We start from the raw sequence: 27425 nt of genomic DNA on the forward strand, positions 1-27425 counted from the left end.
AATTATATATGTGTTGCAGTTATGGAAAGTCTAGGAAGTATAAGGACTACTTCTTATGGGTAAATGTGAATGTCAGGTGAGCATCCCATGGATTTCCCCATTGAAGAAAAGCGAGAACTCATTCTTACTTCATCTTTCCGGAGGTTTACATTGTCATCAGTATAACAATTACATATCTTGATGTTGCCTTAATAGGGATTCTCTGAGGGGTATATCTATTCCCTTTTGAACCTGTTTAGTTATACATTTTCCAGACTTAGAGCTACAGAACATGCCATACCTGGCCCGCCTGTCTGATGATTGATGTAATTCTCTAGTTTGAAGAAATGATCTTTCAGAACAAAGTCTATCAGATTCACAATAATTGATACTGAAATTGCTTTGGTCGTTTGATTGGCTCTTGGATCATTTCAATGACTAACATTGTTGAAACACGTGGTATTTTTTGCATTGAATCTACATCTATGCTTATCAGTATCTCTATATGTAGATAAAAAAGGTCTTTCACATGATTTAAGACATCTATTATGAATATATGCTTAATGGTGTAAAAACAAAGACCAAGAGTGATTACTCAAAACTTTACAAATTTGAATTGCATTATTAACTTGTTTTTTCATTCAGTGTTGTTGGCCACTATTCACCCAGCCATAAGTTGCCTCCATCTTTTAAACATTATGATTGTCTTCTGGGATGACATGTAGAGTAGCAGCAACACCTTGCATCTTCATAGTCTGATTTGTTGTCCACAGCAGTGCAGACTCCCTGAACGTTGGTGGTTTTAATATGCACCGATAATTACTGCTCCATGGGAAAAATCCACATTCATTGTGTGCAAAAAGAAAGACAGATTGCGTCATATCGTCATTTTGGTGGATAGTTCTACCCACTCTTGTGACTTGAGTATACTGGAAATGATTACCACTTCCAAATAGTGAAATTCTCTACTCGTTCATAACTTCATCTGTCTCATCTATTCGACTAGTTCCAATTTTCACACTGCTTTGAAAAAAGTGTATGTAATCCCTCTACTAGAAAGAAAATAGCCCAATGACTTCTCTAGTTTTAGTAACTATTGCTCTGACTTTTGTTTTTATTGCTTTTGTAAACCCTTTGAAAGCCTTGTCTGTTGTTAATTCCTTAAAAGCTTGCTGTCAAAATTACCTGCAAATTCTTACAGCTAGGGTATGAAAAAATTGCATTAAAATGAATCACATATCTCTAACTTAGTTGCCTTTGCTATCTTACCTCCTATGCTATTTTTTTCTACTTTATTTGCCTCCTTTGAGACTCAGGAATTACCGGACTGCACCCTGCTTGATCCCCTGATACTTTGCTTATCAATCCTACTCAGTGGCTTATTCTCTTCTAGCTTAGTAATGACTTCATTGCCAGTCAATATTCACATAGCTTTCTTGTTGATTCCACCCACCTCTATCTTCACAAAACCTCTGTGAGTGAAATTACACTCTCCTCTCACTTTTCACAGCACCTTATTGCTGATGGCATCCAATGATTTTATTAAACTAATGGAGCATATAAATGTAGGTCTGCACCTTCACTGGACTCTGCCTTGCATGGCAAGATGGGAAAAGCGAGCTACTTCATACATATTTTTCAAGAAAATGCTTTCCAGGGCACTTCCTAGCATTGGAGACAGCAATGGAGAAGAATGAAAATGATTTGCCTGTCAGCTATTGCTTTTGCTCCAGCTGGATTTCCAGCAGGGTTGGAGCCTGTAGGATTCACTACAAGGGTCTACCGCCTTGGCATATGGGACTATCAAGTTGCTAAGGTATTGACATTAGTATTATACTATGCTTATGCACTCATAGTCTGCTTTAACTCAGAATCCCCTAAGTATCCTTGTTCGGTTCCCCTTTCAAAGATTATTATCTAAGGACATTCATTGAATTGAATTTAGGCCTGTTCAGGACAGAAGGCCATTGGGCCAAAACCCTACACAAACAGAAAAACACCTGCACCCCATACCAAGACAGAAAATGCACACTGACATGATGCTATTCTGCCCCAAAATCATATATGTTTTTACTCCTTATTGTGGCTTTGCTAATTCATTTTACTTTCTAATTTGGTTTCACTCAGTATAGCATTTTGTCTCCTAATATGAGTTCACCCTATCCTGCGATTGTACTCATCAAAGTGATTTTGCTCAGTAATGCAATTTGTTGTCCAATGTGAGTCTGCCCCGTGGTGTGATTTTACTCCTTAGTGTGGCTATTCTCAGTAAAGCATTTTTGTTCACATTTAGAGTCTGCTGAACACATTGATTTTACTTTTTAACATGGTTTTGCTGAGTAATGGTAGGGACTACACCAAGAACGTGATTTGAAAGCAAAACACCTCTACAAGATCTTTAACTGGATACATTACTTGTAATGTAATGTAATGTAATGTAATGTAACACATACTTGTTGAGCGCGACTGTCACCCAGAGGGTATCCTGGCGCTTTGACCTTAACTTTACCTGCATATAGCAGACATTACACTACCCTTGGAAAGAGGTGGCATTTAAGGCTCTTTTTGAAAGAGGATAGATCCTGCCTGCTCCGTAATGACAACGTCAGAGAATTCCAAAGCTTAACGGCAGTGAAGCTGAACGAACGGCCGCCCATCCTCACCCTTTTAATCCTAGAGACTCTCACTAGGAAGGCAGAAGAGGATCTAAGATTTCTAGCAGCTGAGTACCAGGAAAAAAGGTCCTGCAGCATCGCCGGTCCCAAACCGTGAAGGGCTCTACTTCCTCATTCCATTCATAATACTTATCTGAACTGCACTTTAAACCATAAGCTGTAATTGCAAACGCAAGACATCTTAAACACATCAACACAAAGGGCACCAACTGTTTGATACATGTCTTAGAACTACATGAAAAGAAGAGTAATGACCCCTACATTTACTATCGAAATATTATGAAGAGATTTCCTTTGCCCAGAACAAACTAGTTATCACTACCTTCAGAATGAAGGAGCCAACAAATTCCTAAAGTATTATAACAATGATAGCAGCATAATGCGACAAACTCTTTGACGTTACAAAAGAAGATGGAGAAAATCCCCAACACCTACCCATGTCCTCAAAGTCCTCAATCTTACAAATACACTGTATACCATGCCAAATGCTTGTTCATAGATACAAGACTTAATTGAGCACCACATTGCTCCAGAACACTTTTCCTGATCCTACATAAACAATCCAAAGGGTCTGACTCACCAACACTCACTCAGAGTATCTAAATGCAGCTCGCCAGTTTCTGACTTCTCTAAAAAATCTTTAGCAGTAATTGAGGACATATGCAAACACACACCCATATTTGACACAGAAAACACAAATTACACAAAGAAAAATCATTTTGATACCTGAAATACATTCCCTCCCAATACTGTTGAAATGTTAGAGAAGGTCTTTATAAACACCCCAACATTCTAATTTCTCCCCAGACTGCATCTCACTCTGCCTAGATAAGGCATACTATAATGCACTCTTCTGTCTGTGGCCAAAATTCATAAGCTTCATCCTGAAACCGGGGTTGTTGCTGGATTCTCTAAAGATGGGTGATGTTCACCCTCTTCTCAAGATAGCTCATGTGAATATGGAAGTGCTCAACAATTATAGAACTATCCCTGTTTTTTTCCTACTCTTGAAGACCCAGGAAAGATCTGTAGCCAACCAATTGGAAGAATAGACTTTACTTAAGAGACTTACAATTCCTGTGATACAGTTGATCATAAAACATTCTAAAAATCCTACATGACAGAATGGGTATTTAAGCAACTGTGCTCACAAAGTCCTTCTCAGAGAGGGGGCTGTAGCCTGCATTGCGACCAGGTTCTCATTGTGGGGAGGTTTCCCCAATGATGAGGCATGCCATCTACGGGTTGGTGAGGGAACTGTCCTACAAAAGGAATACTCCAGTACTCTTCTTTTCTATTTTTTGTTTAGACCCAGGGTCCTTGCTGTGTTTTACGTCTGGTTTTGGGGAGCTGGTCCCTGCAGGTCTCTAAATCTCCTCAGTCTCTATTTAGTGTGCTAATGATTTGTGTGGGAACAGCCACCGCAACGCCCAGAGAAAGCTCCCCTGTGCAGATTGAGGCAACGCATCAATTTGCAATGTGTTACCTTACTCCAGATTTATGGAGCCATTTAAAGCCAAGCAATGTGGCTGTGCGTCGCTTCATCAATCGGGATCAGAGGCTTGGATCACAATTGTATCACTTTGCGTGGTGCAAGCGTGATGCAAGCTTCTCGTAACTCGTAAATATGCCTCTATGTGCATTAGCATTACCTAATGCCCACCAAGGTACAACGCCAACTTGCCTGAAAACTTCAAATAACATATTACCTCCATGTTTGGTGACACAGTACTCCATCAACATCATTTTAGCTGATTTAAGCATCCCCTGGAACAATAGCAGTTTTACTCTCACAGAAATTGAAATCTGTTCCATATAAGATTTAGCACAATTTATGTCACACCGGCAACGTAACAAGAATAACACTCAAGTCTGTAAAATCCCCTCTCTAACATCTCTAAATAGGAGGAGCCACACAAGTTTGATTGGTTGGACTACCATGCATTACCATACTACGTTATTGCACCAGCTCTTTAAAACAAAAGGCAACCAAAACCATTTACAATCATCGACCATTAAAATATGGCTGAAGACAGCTGATAGCCAGAAACCGGTCCTAGGATGCTTGATTCCGTTCCAGGGGAAACATGACTTGGCAGTTCGGGCTGGACTGTTCCCATGAGGCACAGGATCAAGACTGATTTGCATATGACCATGTCTCAACTGGGGTGGCTTGGTGAGCAAAATAACGATGGATTAAACCCAGATCTGTGACTGGGGTGAATGTTTTGCCATTGTGCAACATTCCGTCCACCATCTTGTGTGTTTTGCTGTTCACCCTATGAGGGAAGGGTATGCCCAGACGTGGGTTCCGTGCTCACTAAGCCACTGGAGTCAAGCTATCCTGGCTAAAAGCCAGACACTGGTCCTAGGATGCTTGATTCCGGTCCAGGAAAGACATGGCTTGGCAGTTCAGTCTGGACTGTTCCCATGAGGCACAGGGTCAAGACTGATTTGCATATGGCCATGTCTGAACTAGGTGGCTTGGTGAGCAAAATAACGATTAATTAAACCCAGATCTGTGACTGGGGGTGAATGTTTTGCCATTGTGCAACATTCTGTCCATCATCTTGTGTGTTTTGCTGTTCACCCTATGTGGGAAGGGTATGCCCAGACGTTGGTCCTGTGCTCACTAAGCCACTGGAGTCAAGCTATCCCGGCAGAAGATGGCTGAAAGCCAGACACCGGTCCTAGGATGCTTGATTCCGGTCCAGGGAAGACATGGCTTGGCATTTCGGGCTGGACTGTTCCCATGAGGCACAGGGTCAAGACTGATTTGCATATGGCCATGTCTGAACTGGGGTGGCTTGGTGAGCAAAATAACGATGGATTAAACCCAGATCTGTGACTGGGGGTGAATGTTTTGCCATTGTGCAGCATTCTGTCCGTCATCTTGTGTCTTTTGCTGTTCACCCTATTTGGGAAGGGTATGCCCAGACATGGGTCCCTTGCTCACTAAGCCACTGGAGTCAAGCTATCCTGGCTGAAGATGGCTGATAGCCAGAAACAAGTCCTAGGATGCTTGATTCCTGTCCAGGGAAGACATGGCTTGGCAGTTCGGGCTGGACTGTTCCCATGAGGCACAGGGTCAAGACTGATTTGCATATGGCCATGTCTGAACTGGGGTGGCTTGGTGAGCAAAATAAGAATGGATTAAACCCAGATCTGTGACTGGGGGTGAATGTTTTGCCATTATGCAACATTCTGTCCATCATCTTGTGTGTTTAACTACTTGCCAACCGTCAACCTCCCCTTTTTTACATGTAAGTCATCCCAAGGTAGGCCCTCAGTAACCCTAAGGGCAGTGTTCATTGTAAGTAAAAGGAGGGACATGTGTGTTTAATCTTTACATGTCTAGGGGGGGGGGTGGAGCTAGCCCGGCAGCAAGATGGCCCCCTACTGAGGAATCTCTGCTGGTCGGATGAATAATCAGCAAGTATCCACACATTGCAGTAGCATCGGAGTGGGTGCAGGAACGCTCTGCACCCCAACACACTTTGCAATAGTCTTTCCGACTTTTTCGAAAACAAAATTGCCACTAAATACGACTCTTTCCCTGGCAATACTAATCCAGAATTGTGTGCAGCCAATACTGTCGCCATTGGATCAGATCGTACGTTCTCCAACTTTAGAGAGATTACCATGGATCAATCCCTTAAAGAGCTTTTAAAATGCAAATCTGGCTCTCCTCTGGACCCCTGGCCTGCCAAGCAATACAAATCCTTGGCACCCATCCTCAACCCCATTTTGAATGGGATTTGGAATGATTCTCTGCACACTGGTGTCTTCCCGGACTCATGGAAACATGCTCGCTTGGTCCCCATATTAAAGAAAGCCAATGCCGACCCCAGTGAACCCTCCAACTACAGGCCTATCTCCCTTCTACCAGCGCCTGCCAAAGTTCTCGAAAAACTGGTCCAGCAACAACTGGCAGATTTTTTAGAAGCACATGGTGCTTTTCACGACTCTCAGCACAGTTTTAGACCAGGATATAGCACGGAGTCAGCACTAATCGAGATGGCCGATGCCGTACGCTGGAGGATGGACGAGGGGTCAAGATCGGTGTTGGTGCTGCTTGACTTGTCGGCAGCATTCGACACCGTCTCCCACCCCCCTCCTTCTGGACCGCCTACAATTCAAAGGTATCCATGGTACGGCCTTAAAATGGATTACATCTTTCCTGTCCAACCGGACTCAGGGAGTGTTCACCCCTCCCTATACCTCGGACAGTCGCCCACTCCGGTGGAGTGTTCCCCAGGGCTCCTCATTGAGCCCCCTCCTATTTAACGTTTATTTCTCACCCCTTGCTGAAATCATCGCCCAAACTGGAATAAAGGCCACTTCCTACGCAGATGATATTCAACTCTTATTCACATTCAATAGCATCACCAATTCCACCTTTGACCCACTAAAAAACTGCCTGCGTACCATCGCCCAATGGATGGACAACAATTTTCTCTGGCTTAACGCCGGAAAAACGGAGGTACTATTTTTTCACCAGCCATACCCTTTGGATCCCAACATCTGGTGGCCTGTCGATTTGAGTGCCCCTCCCCAGCCCAAAGAATCGGTGAAAAATCTAGGGGTCAGATGGGATTCCAACCTATCTTTCCAACAACAAATTCATACAGTCTCTGCAGCATGCTTTGCCAAAATAAGGATGGTGAGAAAATTCATCAATTACCTACCTACCAACACCAGGTAGACCATAGTCCAGGCGTTGATCACCTCGCACCTGGACTACGCCAAAGGCCTATACACTGGACTGTCTGCAGGTCTATGCCACCGACTCCAAACAGTCCAGAATGCTGCAGTACGGCTGGTTAGTGGCATTCCTCTAAGTGAGCACATCACGCCCCACCGCCGTAGACTGCATTGGCTGTCAATAAACAAAGGGAAGAATTCAAAGCATTAGTACTGGCACATCGTGCAATAAGGGGCAAGGGCTCTGCTTACCTTTCTGCCTGCCTCTCCCCCTACAGTACTTCCAGGCCCCTTCGCACTTCTTCAAAAAAACCTGCTTACCACTCCCAGATTCAAAAAAACCCGCTCAAGCGGAAAAACCTTCCAAGTATGTGCCTCTGCCCTTTGGAACAAGCTCCCAATTTACATCCGGATGATCCAGGAAGAACTCCCCTTTCGGAAAGACTTAAAAACTTACTGTTCTGCTAAACCCCCTATCCATAAAAACATTTAAATCAGCTTAAGATCGCACAGCAGCGCCGGGACGCCCCGTTGGGGTAGCTGCGCGCTATACAAGATACACTAAATAAATAAATAAATAAACACTCTACTGCACAAAATTCCATAACTGGTGAGCTGGAGAAAGCATAAAAGTCCACCAGAATGGTGTTGGGCCTAGGCAGTGCCTCTCGTCTGTCACGAGGGGGAGAGACTTCCCTTCCCTGGGGCAGCTACTGTTGATGTGCCTCAGATTGACGCTTTTGGAGGTGTGGATCCCCAGATTGGGCATTGCTACAGAATCCCCAAGTGTTGCCGCGGGCCTGCTTGTCCCCCCCACAGCAATTACCCCCTGGGGCCTACAAATCAAGCTCTGTAGCAGAGAAGATAACTCCTGCGAGGCGCCCCCATCTGATTCACAAAAGAACTGCCGGACCTTATAAATGTTTGTTCCTAGCAAGACCACATGTCCTGCGGGCACCTGCACAGGGCTGCGGCCCTAAGCTCACAGGGATTGCCTTGACTGCGGCTCGGTAACATTGAACTGGCCTGAGAGAGAGCTCAACTGCCCTGGAGGTTGTGGATATGCACTGGTGTGTTCTCCACCTGCCACTCTCTCCCAGGGCTTAGAAGACTGCTAGGCTTTTTTTGTAGTTGCACGCTTTGATGGTTCTTGGCAAACCTCATAAAGCTTACTTGATGATGATGACTGCTGGCTGTTGAGAGTCTGCTTGTGTCCCCCGTGGTGGAGTTTGGTGGGTGAAGTGAGACTTTGTGGGGTGGCCATATGCTAGTTGCCGGCACACTACCCAGTGGTCCGGAATTGCTAGGCGCATACACTTGGGCTTTCTGCTTGGGGAGTGAGTATGACCAAGTGTACACAGTCCCCCTCCATATTAATTGCATTCTGCATGGCTGGCCCACCTATGTCCCACAGCAGGGCAAATCTGAACTGTGATGTTGCCTGGCCGTTGTCCTACCTCGCCTGATATTGCTCAGCTTTACCTGCCCTGGGCTATACCCCCTCTTGTGGCTAGTGGTGGGGCCAACTGCAATGTAAGGAAGACCGACAACTGACAGTCAGAGCACCCATTTGAGTCATACCTGAAGACATGTACCATGGATCCCACATGGGAGGAGACTGCACGGTCCTCCCAAGCTGGGGAGATGCGGCCCTAGAGCCACATATCCATTCCATGTTTCCTGACCACAAACAAAGCCTACATGCCATTGACTGAAAATTGATATTTTGGCCTACTTCTTTGACCGTCTTAAGGAAAAAGTTAATAGACACGAAGAGTGACTGGGTCAGATTGAACACTGCACATCTAATGTTGAAGACTTGCACTTCTCGGCAGAGGAGCGATTGCTCCAGATGGAAAAAGTCCTCGAAGTATTTCGTAATAAGAATAAGGATTTGGAGGCACCGTCACGACAAAACAACGTGAGAATCAACTGCATGGACAGCATGGAGGTCTTCATAGAAAAGATGTTGTGCTCCCTCTTTGGGAAGGCCCACTCCCCCAAGTAGATCTTAGAAAGGGCACACAGATTGCTGAGTCTGTGCCCTCCACCAGGGACCCCAGCCCGTCCGATACTAGCAAGGCTCTTGAATTACAGAGACAGAGACACTGTGCTCCGCCTTGATAGAAAGTGTCAGCCACTAGACTTCCAGGGCAGCAAGGTCTCCTTTTTTCTGGATTTTACCCTTGCATTGCAGGCCGCCCTATGGGATTTCATCCAGGTGAAGCAAACACTCCAAAAGACGGATGCTAAATACTCCCTGCTTTATCTGGCTAAACTCTGTATACTTCATGTATGGAAAACAAATTTCTTCACTGACCCTAAGGCGGCTGCCAATTTGCCATGCGGCTTCCAGCTGTGGGGCCTGCTCCGCACCTTTACCTTTAGGCTCAGAATGCGGCCAGCTCAGCCAAAATGACTGAAGGTTTTGGGCCTCAATGACTCAGTGGCGTTGGGGCCTTGATGCTAGAACTGGGACCTGCTTACGCCATTTAGTATCCCAGCTGAACTTAGAAAGTAGGGTCCCCTGGCCCCATGTGAGATTGTTGGGGACTACTGACAAGATCCATCAGCAGAAATGCTTTTGTCCCTGGCTGCCCTGATCCCTTTATCTGGCCACCCAGTGCAATTGGCGCTAGGAGTGTGCTGTGCAGTTACCTCTCCCCCCCTGGGATGAGTCTCTTAATATTTCCTTGGTCTTCCTATGGGAATTGTAGGGTGGGAGGGTTGATACTATTTGGTCTGAATCTGGGGCCAAAGTGGGTCGTGGGTCCAGGATTGCTGCACTGCTTTTGTTCTGTGTTGATTTGATTTTCCCCCTGTTTTGCTACTCAGTCCCATGATTTGCCCTCACTGAGTTGGGCACACCTGATCCTCTGTGGTAGCTCCATAGGGAACCTGAATCTCCCGATGGCAACAGTTAAATGCTTAACCAGGAATATTAGGGGATCAGTAACAGACAAAAGGCAAGACAAGTTTTTTAATATTTACAGAGACATAAAATTGACATTTTCCTATTACAAGAGTTACATTTTACAGACAGAAGGCAGTTGCGACTGAGGTTAACTGGAAAAGTGAGAAATATGTGGCCTGCTATTGAAATTACAAGCATGTGTGGCTGTGATGCTCCGTGGAGGACTGCATTGGCACACATGCTTAATGCTTTGTGATCCACAGGGGCGATACGTTATCCCGGCAGAGACTCTACATGGATACCCATTGATATTGGTGTCCGTATATGGCCCTAACATGTATGATCCCCGTTTCTTCATGGAAGATGATCCCACCTTGTCGAGCTGTCATGGGTTGGCAAACAGCCTCACGTGTCCTGGGAAACATTGATGCTCCATTTTGAGCAGGAGGGGTCTAAGGACGCTGACATGGACCGATATTTCCTCAGTGCCCAGGTGCACTTTACGCACTTCTGGCTACATTCTACACAATCTCAGCCACATGCTCCTGAAGCTGATCACACAGTCCTGTGCCCACTCTAGATGGTGCTATATGGCCCAGCTCGCCAGGTGCGACAAAAGGTGCATACCATGGCACTGTATGGGAGTGGAACGAGTTCGGGAAAAGGGCACGCCTTGACTACCAGTTTGCCACGTCCATACCAATATTGGGACACCCACTACCCCCAGTGGCTACTGAGGCAGTGACGTGGGCATGCCTGAATTAGATGCAGTTGCCATCCTTTGGGGAGATACACCTCGATGGCAGGTTAATTGCTCACCAGAAGTGGTTTGGGAACCAGCGACGTCTTTTTTGGATGTTATGACCCACTATCAGCTCAGAGCATCACTATGAGGTCTCCATTATATATTTCCGACAGCCCCTCTCATGTTTGTAGTACTCAAGAAGATGATAACTACCCTCTTACCGCATTGGCGCCCAGACTGCTGATGGTGTACGCAGAGGCGAAACAGGTGGGGTAATTACCTGAGTCTATGAGGGAGGCACTGGTGGTACCGCTGTTGAAGCCAGGCAGGGACGCGTTAGACGTGACTTCTTACCGCCCGTTGTCAATGCTAACGGTGGACTATAAGATCTTGAGCCGCATCCTGGCTACCAGGCTCCTGCCGCAGATGACCCCCCTGGTGCATAGGGACCAAGCGGGATTCATCCCGACTAGGAGCACCTCGATGAATATTCGTCGTCTGATCCGTGTTATGGATGGTGCTGCAGCATTAGCCTGGGATCCCGTGTTATTGGCAGTTGATATCGAAAAGGCGTTCGATAGCCTTGAATGGGACTACCTGGATGGAGTGCTGTTGAAGTTTGGGGTTGGGGAGGGATTTCGGAGCTGGACGAGGGTGCTTTATTCGTCGGCGAGGGCGCGAATGCGACTGGGGCCCATAGTGTCTACGGCCTATCCGGTTTGTAGGGGAACGTGACGGGGCTGTTCGCTATCTCCTCTGCTATTTGCTTTGGCGATGGAGCCGTTGGCAGCTCAAGCACGATCGGGCGCCGTGTATAACGGGATAGCGCAGGGGCCTGAGTCGCACTACATATCGCTATACGCCGATGATCTGTTATTGTACCTGGTGGATCCGGGGCGAGCTCTAGAGGGAGCGGTGGACATGCTGAGTAGATTCGGGCAGCTGTCAGGCCTCAGGGTGAACTGGACCAAGACCTGCATATTCCCATTGAGAAAGAGTACGCTCTGCCCACAACTTACACCTACTTAGGGGTGCGAATCTACCATGAGGCCACGGACCTCTTGGAGGGGAACGTGGAGCGCTGTATTCATGCGCTGAAGGGTTGCATGGATTTCTGGGCCTCCCTCCCCCTATCCGTGTTGGGTCGGGTGGCACTGTTGAAGATGGTGGCACTCCCGCGGCTACTCTATTATTTTCGAACGCTACCGGTATGGATGCCGCAGAGGCTCTTTAGAGAGCTGAAGACATTGATAACCGTCTTCCTCTGGGGCCACGGATGGCGCAGGGTAGCACTGACTACTCTGACTAGGCCCAAGACCGAGGGGGGGATGGCCGTCCCCGACTTTGAGTTATATTATCTGGCAGCGCAACTCCAAGTCTTAACACAGAATGTAGCCAGAGAATTCAGGGGTCCTGACCACGACCGGGGAATTGGCATTCAGAAATATGTTTTGTCCTATATCATAATGCAGCAGAAACTGGATGTGAAAGAGCTAACGATGGAGGAAAAGACACTTAAATTGTGTTGGAATAGGAGTTTGAAGAGAGCAGGGAAAGACCGGCCATATGCACCGGAGATACCGCTGGGAATGTTGACTGCGCTACCCCATGGGGGCGATTGGTCCCAATTGTTGATGTGGGAAGAGCTGGGCTTGCAGATGGTGGGAGACCTCTATATTGATGGGGTGTTGGTCTCGTATCAGACGTTACAGGAGCAATTTGGCTTACCAGACGGTACCTTCCTACTGCACGCGGCGGTGGTGGCAGCGATGCAGCGATATTGGGGGGGCGGGCTGACTGAGCCGGAGGTGACCATGGCATGCCAGTACGTGGTAATGGCAGCGGGCACCGTTAAAGCAGTGACTTGTCTCCATACCAGAATGTTGAATGAGGAACTGGCGCCCTTGCTGGCGCTAAAGTCGCGATGGGAGGCCAGTATAGGCAAACCCATACCGGATACCATCTGGAGCCAAGTGTTGCATCGGACATGGAAAGGAACGAGGAACGCGCGATTTCAGCAGGTGCATTTTTTCATTGTCCATAGGGCGTACTTGACCCCGGAGAGGTTGAGACAGCACTTCCAGGGGTCTGAAGCCGCGTGCCCGCGGTGCGTGGCACCGGAAGTAGATCTAGATCACCTGCTGTGGGGATGCCGGAAGTTGGGGGAGTACTGGCCGGAAGTGGGGGAACTCCTGAATGCTGTCACTGACAGGGAGGTGGACTTTGATATGGCGGCGTGCCTGCTCCTCTGGTTCCCGCATACTAGGAAGACTAAAATAACGAGCAAATTTATTGATCTGGGGATCATGCTGGCACAACGTGAAATAACTTGGCATTGGAAGTCCAAAGAAGGCCCGTCAGTGAGGAGATGGAGGAATGAGCTGTTGAAGTGGTCGGGCTGCGAGAGTGTGATCAGGATGCGCCAGGCAACTAGTACTGGCAACGAGAAATGCCTGGAGCTGGCGAGGTCCTTGGAGTTAGTGGTTCAAGCGTTGCGGGACTTTATGACTGACGATGCAGAGGGAGAGTAGAGAGAGGATAGTATTCCATGTGGATCGAATGTTTGTGTGTGGATCCTGAAGGGTGGCGTACCTCAGCGCTAGGAAGGATTGTGGGTACCCGCATTAGCAGCAGTTGAGGGGGGAGGAGGGGGAGGGTGTTTGTGGGATAGGTGGTTCGGCACCGCGGAGCAGTCTATTAGACCCAGATGGGCCTGGAAGGAGGTGGACAGGGATTGTTGGGAGCGACCAAAGATGAAGTCTGGGGCTTGATGGTGCGGGGGGGGGGTGGGTGTTGAGGGGTAAAAGCAGATACTACACGACATAACCGACCTGACGCCCCGAGAGGGCACACACTGAGGCATCAACCGGGGAACAGGAATTGACGTGCCACCCAGCCTCTGGGATGTAGGCTAATTGGCTGTGTAACGTGTTTCTGTCATGTTGAATGTCGGGATGCCGCAAGTGTACTGGTTGGTCTATTGAGTAATCTTGTCTCTAATTCTGCAATAAAAATATATTTACAAAAAAAAAACTACCCTCTTACCGCGTACGCTGATGATGCGCATCTATGATGGCATGCAGAGGACCATGCCGATTCTGGTGCCTTCTGCACGACAGTCTTGGGCTGAGGATTTCAATGTGGTGATTGGTGTGGTACAATGGACTTACTGCTGTCCCCAGTAAAAGGCACTGACCCCGAACTATAGGCTGTGCTTGATCTTCTTTACATGTTTAAACAGAATCTATTGTACGCCTGCACACCTGCTTTGAATGGGTCTTGTTGTCGATGCCCGCTGCATGCGATCCTCAGCGCCACATACAGGTTTCCTGCATCTGGCGTGGGAGTGTTTAGGGCTGCCACCAGCATTACAGGTCATTCTCCTGACCGTACACCCCTAGTCAAACTATTGGGCTATGCCAAGGAGATTCCCCTTGGAAGTGCATCAGCTGATGGTGTTGTTCCTGCTGTTAGTGGAGCATAGGGTGGTAATGCACTGAGGCAGGCGGCAGGTGCCCAGCAGTTGTAAATGTGATAACACTTCACTTGAATAGACAGTGTCATGTCCCCACACAAAAGAATGATTACCCCCCACAGATAGTCTGGCAGACAGGACTGGATTGAAAGGGATATGTGCACTTCAGAGAGCTGCTTTGAAGTCACCCCCCACATCAAAGGCAGTTTTGAATATAAGTACTGGGTCTCTGACCTCCGAAAATCAGACAGTATTGGACTTGTAACTAATGCTCTGCCAGAAGAACTGATGTGCTGCTTATAGAAATCAACTAGGCAGCTGATATGGAAAGCCTACTTTTCTGTTTGTTGCCCTGCTGCTCTCTGTCTCCGCTGAAGGAGTGCTAAACTCTGTCTTAACTCCAAAGCGATCTCCAAGGGCATATTAGCTTGCCCCTGTTCTTGAAATCTCAGGGCCATCTCAGACTTCCTTCAACTCTGCTGCAGCTGCTGGACTCTGCCATCTGTGAGTCCTCCCTTGCCCGAGGTGCCAATCCTGCATCTCAGAAGAGGGTTCTGCAGCTGTTTCTGCTTCAAAATCGACACAATGACAACTTAGCGTTGATCAGAACCATCATATTGCCCTTTGATGCAGTAGCTTATCAATGACATCACCTCGATGGACTGCACGGCTTGACATAGACGGATGGCACAGCTTGAACTTGACTCAGCTCTTGCATCATAAAGAGGTTCATTAATGTTTTGTTCATTGACTGCACGAAGAAGCCCCAACACTTCGCCTCCATCAATAGGATCGACAATGACATGTAACCCCCTTCGACTCCTCACATCGAGTCTTTGGCGTCTATGCTTGCTCCATTCGAGGTACTTTGTCAGCTGGACCTCTCTGCGTCCTGTAGCAAGCACGCCCTTCATCGCGGTCAGCTTGAACTTTGGATTTACCCCGGTCTAGCTTGACGTCAAGTAAACCCTTAGCGTTATTGACTTCTAAACACTATTTTTTTTTTTTGGGAACCTTTATTATTACTTCAAGCAAATACAAGCATGGGCCTACAACCATCCTGGCCGGCCGCTAGTCAAGTCGTAAGTACAGCAAATCAATGTGGGAAAATATAGCAGCCCGAAAACCGGGGTCTAACAAGTGTCCATGATATGACTTGTATTCAAGCGTACTGGCCGAAATTCAGGATTCATGAAGGTACATTTTACAATAAAGAAAACTAAGAATCAATGTCGTACGGTCATACATGGTCCTACAATAACAAGCATGAATCAGGAAATCCGCAAATAATGCAAATACAATTGAAGTATTGGGGGTAAGGTATACGAGTCAGGATAAATGTGAACACAAACCCGTTCCGTAGCAAAGCTGCACCCCCCCCTCAAAACGAAACATACTGTAGGAAACATGAAAAACGACGACACCAAAAAGGAAGAAAGACAAAAGGGCCATAGAAACAAATAACGGACAAATTAACAAACCCCATCCCCCTACCCCCCACCCTGTATGCGTGCAGAAGGCCACGGCCTACCCCCCCCCCCAGCAGCGTGCCTGTCGCCCTAAATAAGAGACACAAAATATAGAAAAAGAGGAGAAAGAAGAAAAGAAGAAAAAAGTGGAGAAGGGCCCTCGATCTTGCCACCCGGCCCCCCCCACCCCCGCGCCCAGTAAACATCCTAAAAGCAAGATCAGAATAGCCATGGAAAACATTAGTCACCAATAGCACCGTCAATAAAATCCCCGCCGAGTGTCCCCCAAATCACCGTCAGCCATCAATAAGTCCACTGTATCCTAGGCGGTTTCACCCCTGGCCTTTTCTATGAGTAGTACCAACATACGCCCACTTATCAATCGGCATACAGAGCGGCGTGGAGGGTCCAAGTGATCCGGGCGGACCGGGCCGTGTTATTACTCCATGGGACTTCAGCAACCAAAACCCATCCGAATATGTATGGCGGAAATCCGTCTGTGTCGGTATCGACCCCGAAAACATCCTCAAGTCTGAACACAGTCTCACCATCCAAGGAGAGAGAGTCACACCATACGGCAAGCGCTGAGACGTCGCCGGGGCAGCCCAAGACATAGATCGGCGTTGTTTCCCCAGCCGCTGATTAGATATGTGCCCTGACGAGTCACTCACATGTACTACAGATCTGTCCAAGGCGATCTCATGAGCCGGGTCTTCCGGCGTCTCCACGAACCTAGGCGTAGCTGGAGCACTCTTCACTGACATAGAGGCAGGCACGTCGGCGCTTCCTTGAGATCGAACTGTGCCCGTGTGGAACGGCCGGACAACAATGGCAGCCATCCTTCTTCCCAGGTCCCGGGCATTACGGATCAGGGTCGTATGCAGGGTCGTTAGAGCAGCCAATATATCTTTGGACGTGGGCTCTTTCTCGTGCCGCCAGACCCCTGAACTCTCCCACACGGCAGCTTTTCTATCCAGATGTGGTCTGCGTAAGAGGGTGCCAGCCGCCATCTTAGCTGATCCGGCCTCGTCCTTCTTCACCTCACCTCGGGACCGGGCTGCACACCAGGGCGCAACAAGATTCACAGCGAGGACCCAGAAAGTCAAGGCAGGGTTCCCAGCGAAGGGCCACCAAAGGGCTAAACAAAATCGCTGCCGCGCCCCGGGAGCCGCCCGCCGATTCCGGGGAAGTCATTAGTTATGCCCGGACACAACATTGGAAAGGGGGCAAAATATCATGCACTCCCCTCGATCCTGCTTTGCCACGCATCCCCACGAGGCACTCCGCTGGATAGACTGAGTCGTCACTGTCGCCATCGGCCCATCAAACCTCCGGCGCCCAACGGCCGACTCCTCACTTCCACCAATGGCCGCTGTTGTCACAGTCGCTGCCGGCTGCTCGTCTCACTCGACACCCCGGTCCCAGCTCCGTGAGGGCCGCAAAACGGTCGGGGACATTTCTTCGGGTCTGCTGCACGTAGAAACCTCAGGAGCAAACGGTAAGTGAAAGTTTTCCTTCGCCGACTTAAATATGCTGTTACGGCTCAGGATAATTGCCAGGATGTATGCGCGGGGTGAGAGGGCTCACGGAGCCGAGCGTCTATGCGGCCATCTCAGTCGCCAGCTTGGCTCCTCCCCCCCTAAACACTATTTTTGGTTTATTCTGTAAAAATTCATAACTCTGGTTCTTCTTTTTGGATTTTTGTTGTTTCGGTCTTGATATTCTCATAAAATGCTCTCTAGTTTCCTACACCTGTGTGGAGTCTTTTTGTGGTGTATTCATTGTGGTACCTTGTGTGTGTTTTATGTTACAAAATACTTTGCTTATTGCCTCTTTAGATAAACCTGACTGCTCTCTGCCAAGTTACCACAGGATGAGCACAGGTTATCCTTAAGTGTGTATCTAGCTTACCCTGACTAGAGTGCTTGCTCCTGCCTGCCCTGAGTGCAAACCTCAGCCAACCAGATACATTTTCAGCTGAAGTAAGAAGTAATGTCCCTCATTCTGTTGCCATGCTGTTCTATAAAAATGGTGGTCAATTACAATTTACTTTTCAAGGACGCATTTACATCCCCGTAGTTAATTTAACATCTCTATCTTCACCTCGTCCTCTTGTTGCTGTACTTTGTCAGAAGCGCTTTGAGACCTGTCGGTGAGTTGGCGCGATACAAAACTCAGTTACAAATTACAAATTACAAATTTACCCTGGCATATTGTTATTGTTAATTTATTTTTATAATGCGCACAGCTACCCAAAAAGGGTTTCGCAGCTCAATTCTGAAGGAACCATGAAATATAAGAAAGGAAAGATAAAAATAAAATGAAGATTATTGATTAAACATCCAAGTTTTTAGTTGTTTATAACAATTTAAATACAGTGTTTCCTCGCAAATCAGAAAGGGGAGAGAGTTCCACAGGAGTGGACCGAGGTAAGAAAAGTAACGGCCACCCATTCTTGCAAGTTTGATCCTAGGAATCACAAAGAGCGTAACCGACGGGAAGGCTGATAGGGGCATAACAGATTTTGTAGGTATTTAGGCGCAATGCCAGCCCTGATCTTGAACATACAGCTCAGAGCTAATGCAAATCTCTCAAGGGATTAGATGTAGGGGACATTCTTGGGATTCTACAAAGCAGTTCGCTCCCAAAATAAGGATGATCCCATAGTCCAGTCAAGATGTTACAAGTGCCTGGACTACAGTCTTTTGGGTAGCAATAAGGAACTTCCAGATGATTTTATTTAACAATTTTCAGATGGTAAAGCAGGTGGCTTCAGTTTTGACTGCATGTTGTTTCATAGACAATTTATTGTCAATAATGAATCCCAGATTGTGGTCCTGAGTAGAGGGCAAGGGTAAAGGCCCCATTACATTGGGCCAGTGTTGGGGACCCCAAAGGTCTATATGGCATATTACCAACAAGTAGTGATATTTATCGCTAAATAGGGTTAGCGACGATTATTTTATCGCTGAGCATCACCGGAATTTATCGCTGAGATAACGTGCTATTAGCAACGTTTATCTCCAAAGTGATACATTTTCCGGCGATAGCGGCGAAATGCGTGAATATAGCTGAGAATACAGCGATATTCATGCATTAGCAACAAAATGCTCTTAGCCATGTTATCCACCTCCCATTGGATAACATGGCTAAGAACTGGTCTGAGAAGGTGTTAGTATTTGGAGATATTCGTGCTTAGCGCGAATATTTCCATTGCTACGCCTGCCTTGCTAATAGGCGATAGCGATGTTAGCGACTGTTTTCAGTCGCTAATAGTTTGGGTACACCCACTTTGCATGTCATTACCGATAAATATCGCTAACATGCAAAGCGGGCTCCAAACCGCTCGCTATCACCTAAAAGCTGTCCCTAACTGCTGTTAGCGACAGCTTGTAATAGTGCGATAGAATTATCGCCGCTTAGCGGCCGAAAAAACGGCCGCCAAAGCGGCAAAACTTCCCTATCGCCACCCTTGATAATATGCCCCTATATTTTTCCCAAAAATAAGGACTTCCCTTTTTTCCCCATTGAGCTGAAGTAGATTTGATTGCATCCAAGATGCAATGTTTCTCAAGCCCAATTGAAGCGTTGAAGGCCCAGGTATTTCTTCCGCCAATAGGGAAAAAATTATCTGGGTGTCATCGGCATAAGAAAAAAGTGACAAATCCGCCTCTTCTGCAATTGCTGCCAAAGGTTGGACATATATATTAAACAGGAGAGGACTTACAATTGATCCTTGCGGTACCCCATATGGAGAGGAGTAGACCTTTGAGGAAGCCCTGGTTGAAAACACTTGAAAAGTCTGCTTAGATTAAAAAGAGGACAGCCAACCAAGTGCGGATCCTGAAATGCGAAGAGATTGTAAGGATTTAATTAATACGGTATGAGCCATGGTTTCCCTGGCATGCTCTGGTATTGCCCCTTTTACCCATATTACAACGGTTTTAGCAGTCCTCAATTTAAGTCAGTGGATGACGGACGGGGCACCAGCACTACTTTCTGTGAAGCAGCACTTATTTATCGACATTAGACATTCTTGAGAGCAAGAGATGGAAAAAACAAATTGAAAGATGGAGGAAGAGAAATATAAAAAGAAAAATCATAACAAAGGGAGACAGAGGGAACCTGCAAGAGTGATACATTCAGGTAGGAAGTGTCTGGAAGAGAATTAAAGACGCTTTATCTGGATTTAGGAGTTAGCAGCCTTGGTATTTAGTGCGCTGACATTTAATTGCACCGACCACACACTTCTGAGCAGAGCTTTGGGCACCTGCACTCATTCTTTAACAAATTAAGGACCGTGTCTTGGAGGCCACTGCAGAAACAAAAGTGGACAATGTATTTAGAAACCTCTTCTCTTTTTGTATGTTCTATGCCGTGTTTATACCCTAGCCCTTCAACAGCAAATAGTAGGCTGTTTATGCCCTAAATCTGGGACATCAGAAATCATTGTGATGTCATCAGGCAGTTATTAGGATAGGATGTATGAATTCACTGCTTCCACCTCGGGTGCCAGATTTATGAAGACACTCAGTGATGCATAGCACAGAGTTGCATAACAATGTGCTACGCTGTTACGTGACTTTTGGATGCACGGTATTTACAACAGGGTGCACCATGATGAAGGGGCGGGAGATGCATTGCACATCAAGATGCACGTTTGTAGTTCTACCGCAACACGCGTAACAGCTGCTAAATGCGTGACGCAAAGTTGACTTATGTATTTCAAGACACCTTCCCATGCCCCAAGTCAGTTTTGCGTAATGCAGGGCCCATTGTGTGGCACAAAAATTCAAAAAGCCATGCAGCAGTACACAATGATTTTTTCCAACACACCACTATTTTGGAGGCATGGAAGGAGTAAGGCAGGAGTGCAATAAGACTGAATATGAGCCTGACATGCAGCCCCAAAAAGAAGAGTAAACTCAAGTTTACAGAAGAGGAAGGCCAAATTGTGATCACTGAGTTCACAAAAGATTAGCAACTTTGGTTTGTCACTTAAAAATTACCATTAGCCAGGAAGGATGCTTTATGGCAAGCAGTGGTAGACAAGAATTACTGTTGTTGAATGCAACTAAAGGTGGCATGATCACAAACGCAGGACAAAACAGAAACTGGCCAGGAACCTGAAGGCTGCAGTGCGGATCGGAGGAGGACCGGATGTCCAGGAGGAGATGAGCCCATTGGAGGAGCAAGTGGCATCACTTAATCCAACTGAGTTGGTTGCTGGAGTTGAGGGCATGGACATTGCTGACATGAGGACCAACTAAATGTACAGGGTGAGTTAGAACATAATGCACATAATATATTTTTATAGTTGTATGTATATAAGGACTGGTGGGTTCCCGTTTTTTATCTTTCTAAACGTACTGTATAAATTGTATACTTTTATGATGACATTTTTGTATCGAATAAAGTACATCACTCACTCACTATTTATATATATGTTTAAGTTGCCAATAAGAGAACTTACAAACTTAGTAAAATAACTGTTACATTTAAGCATGCATTGGGCAACAGTGTGCGTTACATAATTGACGCCACATAATCATACAGTGCATGTAATGCAAAATTTCCTGTAACTAACTGTTGAATATTCGCCATGAATCAAGATGTGTGTATGTGAAAAGGTTCACTGCACCACACAGGACAGATGTGTATATGTTCTATAACATCGCTACATACCACCAGGTCATATGTGAAGCACACAGATTTGGTTTCACAAAAAAACATGGGGCCTAGGTACTACAGTGCCATGTAATGTAGGACTTAAAGCCAACTTTGAATGGTGTGGTTTTAATAAGGAAGTGTGCAATAGTTTAGCAAAAAATTGGTACAGGCACACAACCCATATAACATGTAGCAGTGGTGCATTGTGTGCTTCTTAGGGTCATATCCCCCACCCATACTGTTGTGTAGTTCTTATAAAACCTATACAGGATCTGCACGTTTAGACAACATACAGGCAGGCTTTGTGTCCAAACTGATTCCGGACACCCCCACCGAGTATGTTAGCCAGTATTCCAGCTAGTACACAGTGCGAATAGAAAACCCTCTTACCAAGGAGAGATCAGTTCTTGGCAACTATCGAACATGGCAACCCTGATCCCTCAGAATCGTGGAAACAGTGCTACTAGTCACTCAGTCATTCGTGCTCACTTTGTCTCTGAGAGAAATACACAGAATAAATGACGGGACGTTTTTCAGTAAGTATTTGTTGAACCAGCGTAATTCTAGTGTAAAATATATGTGCTGACACAATCATTAGACAGTAACAGAAATAGATGATTGTAAGCACTAACAAAGTAATTGCATGGTATATTTCTACCATAGGGATAAAACAATAAATACAGGCAAGTATAAAAATACATGACAGTAATAAAAGCGTACTCCTACGATGCGACCCTAACTAGATGTACCTAAATGTCCCTAGCATGTATGTAGGTGTGGAGGCCAAGAATCACTCTAGGATAAAGTCAACCCCATTAACTTCAGTGAGAGACTATGGGACCCTGTTTTGGTCTCAAGATGGACAACCGCCAGGGATGTCAGACCACTGCAAGCTGGAGTATCTGCAAGCAGGAGCCTCAGCGTCTCCCGTCAGTGTGTCACCATGTAAGTCCTTTTCTCCTCTTTCTACCTTAGCAAGAGATGGTGTATATAGACCTAAAGTGATGCCCCTGGATATATACTGCGCTGTGTCATGTCGAACTAGGATGATGGAAGGAATTACATTTGTACATGGTTTTTATGCAGGAGATGTTCGGCCTGCTGTCCAGCTGTGTTTCCAAGAATCTGCATGCATAATGGAGGAGGCTTAGGCCTTTTGGAGAAAATCCCAGGTCCTCTAGTTATTACCTCAACTAGGTAAAAGATCAGTCCTAAGAACTGTTATGCAGTTCAAGATGAGGGTGATGTAGGTGAAAGGTGCAATTAGTACCTGAGCCTATATTGCAGAACCTATATGGAATATAACACCCACTCCTCATCCGACTGGACAACATACTAAAAATTCTAACGTATGGCTAAATATAGTATATAAACAAATTCTATAAAATATAGTCCTTAAAATTAAGAAATGTTAAAAAACATGTGTAGCAGGCAATAGAAATCTAGAATTATGTTTTTGGATATAGTTTGAACATAGAATGACTGAATTCCATGTAGCTTAGACTGAAATGTCTTGTCTAAAATTTCAAATTTGGTTGTTTTGGAAAAAAGGCCAAATTTTCCCAGCACATGATGAGCCAAATGTTTATGTGTCCTGAATGGGAGACGCACTATCGCTGTTGCCTGCATTCACAGACGACAATCTCTTCAACACCTCGCAGATCAGGTCAATCAAGCACAGATGTTCCTCTGTATTCACCACAGCCATTGCTGGTAAGGCGTTAGTGTCATTCGAGGCCTGAGTATTTTATGAGTAGCCAGTATCCTTCCCAACAGGAGTTGAAGCATCCTGTGGTGGCTCTAAGAATGCAGACATCAGCATTGGAATACGCTGAGGAGACTGCAGAACATGGGCTGTTATTGGGTCCAGTAAAGCATCAACGTCCGGTGGCGCAATTGTTGGAAGTGTTAGACAGAGATCCGACACGCATTATTTTCCGCAGAACAGGCATTGGAGGACTTGCAGAATACAGTTGAATCAGACTGGTCTAAATAACAAGAACCAAGACCCACTTAGTTCTCGAAGTTTAGGTGTGCCTAGATGGATTACCATGCGATCACGTTATCGGTGCTCCAAGAGCGTGCGTTCCATCAGCTTGGTGATTGGGGCGTCCATTCCGCAACAGTAAAAGGACAATCAGGAAACCTGTTATTAGAAACAGGATCACTGGAAACACTCCAAAAATGCTTCTGAATACTTTTTTATTTTTTTATTTGTTTAAAAAGGTTTTATAAAGCGCTGGCTAGACCTGGAGGTATCAGAGCGCTTTACATGAGCATCAGAACATAGTTACAGGTTACATCGTTACAAAGGTTACACAGTTATTAGAGCATGGCAACATAGTTACTTGTATGGTCGAGATAAACAATCAGCACAAATATGTAAGGTGAAAAGCAGGCAAGGGATAGATACAGGGTAGGGAGAAGGAGCTGGGGAAGAAAACAGATAAAGAAGGTGGGAAAGAGGAGGGGAGAGTGAAGGACACCGCATGGGAACAGGAGGGGAGAGGCGACGGGGAACACAAACCGGTAGACGAGTCAAAGCAACGTCCAAAGTCCAGTGAGCTGTGATCCCAGGCGAAGTGGTAACACTTCCCTATCTCAGTTGTGGGAGGCTCCCTTTACACAGTGGACTCTCTCAGAGGGGTCTCTGAGACTCCAAAGCCTACATTCTGGATCCTTCCCCAAAAAGGGGAGAGGGAGTGCTTTGGCAAGGGGTGTCATACCATACCTCATCTGTGAGTAGCTCCATTGGCGCAGTGGACTCTCTCAGCAGGTTCGCTGAGACTCCAGAGTATAAATATTGGTTCTTACCCCAACAAGGGGAGAAGGAGTGCTTAGTCAAAGGGTACAATGAACAGAGGGCTAGGCAAACTAGCAAGCAAGATGAGAGAATGAGGGGAGAGGGGATACGAGCTTGGAGCTAGGGAGGTAGACAAAGAGAGAAAGAGTACGAAATGGGAACAAATTTAATTAATGAGTTAGGTTATAACGCTGGCTAGACCGAAGGGAATTAGAGCGCCTTACATGAGGAACAATAATATTGTAATTTACATCAGTTAAAAGTTACGTAAGTATCAAGAAAAGCATTTAAAGAACATAGGGGACAGGTGAATGGAGCAAGGAAGAGTAAGGGGATAGGGTAAAGGGGTAGGAGGAAGATAGGACATAGAGACGAGGGGAAAAACTGCCCCAAGGTCCAGCTGGGTAGGAGACGGCGGGGGGAGTCCACAACCCATCTCCTCTTTCAGCTATATGGTAGCTCCACCGGGCATCATCCAAATCGCTAGGTCTCCACAGTCTGGGGTAAGTTCCGCAGGTTCCAAGTCCTGATCTGAAGGCAGGTTAGGGTATAGGTTCAAGGTCTGGTCAATGTCCAATTGTTGTCCCGGGGAAGTAAAACAACATGTAGGGGACCACTATGGAAGCCATCTTGGGGTCAGGCAGGGGACTGTACTGTACAATGGTACACTGGTGGCCATCCTAAGGTCAGGTATCTGGCAGTTAAAGTCAATATCCAGGACAGCGGCCGCCAGAGAAGAACAAGTCCAGCATGCACACACCATCACAAGCACAAACATGAAAAAGCACACACAAATGTGAGCAAACACTCTCATATGCACACTGATACACACACACAAGGACATAGACAGAAATCATCCAAGAACACACATAAAATCCCATGCTGAAATACAAAAACACCCAAATACATGCACATGCAAGCATCGTCACATGCACAGACAAGCACATACAAATGCACTCACACTCTCATACACGCAGACAGGCACACACACACAAGCACACATATGGAAACTATCAAACACAGGCACGCAAACAATCACATGCTCCCAGAACAAAAATACCCAAGGACGTACACGCAAAATACATGCACACACACCATCACACGCACAGACATGAACAAGCACATACAAATGTGCGCACACACTCCCATACGTGAACAGAGGGCGCATACAAGTACGCATATAGAAACTTCCACACACACAAGCACACATACAATCCCATGTTCTAATACAAAGACACTCAAATACATGCACACACTATCATACGCACAGACATACGCAGACAAACAGAAGCAACTGGAGGAATCAAAATGGGTGCCAATCCAGAGAGGAGACTTTAGCGAGCAATTAGGTGGCGTCAGTGCCGCCCAGCGGGCATCACAAGGACGGACAGGGGTACTGGTTCAGCGTCTGTAAATTATAGTGGACTGTAGTCTCCAAGCCCACCTTTCGCCTTCAATGCACTGAAGCAGGGCGTAGAAAGAGTGAGAGCGCCCCAAGGGATCACCGGAGGTTAATATCAGCTTCATTGTCCGGCCTCATTTGTCTGCCCACATCGGAATGCAACTCTCTTCAATTTCAAAGGAAGCCAGTGGATATTGCGGTACATGGGAGTGGCGGACATGTTGGGGTCAGGCACGTGGAATATATATATATATATATATATATATATATATATATTCACTGAAAAAACCATAGGTTTCACACCAGTTATAGTTAGCTGGAAATTTTACTGACATAAAACCAATGAAATTCCACGTTATACTTAGTTGGACTCACTATAACTTGCGCGCCTGCAATGCACTGCTGATGTCATCACATATTACATCACTCATGACATGGTCAGTGACATCACTCATGACATCACTGATGACACCTTCCTTGTGACAGAGTAACAGACCTTTCAGTGTAATGTAACCATTGAAACACATATTCAAAAATAGAAACTAACATTTTCAAAAAAATAGAGATACCCATACCAGTTACAACAACCAATTCAGTAATTCCACCAACTATATACACATCCACTCATTCACCAACAGTTCTATATAGTCACTTATACATATACTCACCCATCATATGTAGTGATACACCTATACATCCTGTTACACACCAACAGTCATCCAAAAGTTACTCACACACATACTCACACATGCAAATAAACTATTGAACATCCATTTATTTGCATATACAGCTATACACCCACTACCACCTTACTTCTAAGGAAACTTACACATACTTACTTTCTTAAACAAACACTTATAGAAACACATACTTATTTAAACAGGAACTCTTACAATCTCTCACTCTCACATATACTCACTTATATACATAAATACTCACATATACTAGATTAAACATATGTCGTTACTGATAAAGACACTAGTGAGACTGTCATTCACTCACTAACACACACATATACACACTCATCCACCCATACAGTCCTGCACATATGCTGTCTTCAAAACACATACAAACATTGAGTCAGTCATTGATGCATCTATGTGCTATGTAATACCCCCACCAAACCATACAGACACTCATACAGATACTAATAAAAATCAAATAACCAATATATACACACACATGTAGCTACTCACCAACCCATGTAGCAACTTATACACAAAGTGAAACACTGATACATATATTTAAATATTTAAACATTACTCGCTAATATATGTATTGACTAAGATACACTCAATAAGCCAGTTAACCAATCAATTTTTTTAAAAAAAACCATCCTTTTAGACACTTATTTAAACGTTTATTCTTCCTTTACATATACATATACATATATAAAACATATTTATTTTTCAAAAAGACACACATTCACTGCATGGTGTCATCAGTGATGTCATGAGTGATGTCACTGACCATGTCATGAGTGATGTAATATGTGACGTCATCAGCAGTGCATTGCAGGCGCGCAAGTTATAGTGAGTCCAACTAACTATAACGTGGAATTTCATTGGTTTTATGTCAGTAAAATTTCC

The sequence above is a fragment of the Lissotriton vulgaris genome, chromosome 6 (assembly GCF_964263255.1).
Source record: "Lissotriton vulgaris chromosome 6, aLisVul1.2, whole genome shotgun sequence".
NCBI classification, from domain to species: domain Eukaryota; kingdom Metazoa; phylum Chordata; class Amphibia; order Caudata; family Salamandridae; genus Lissotriton; species Lissotriton vulgaris.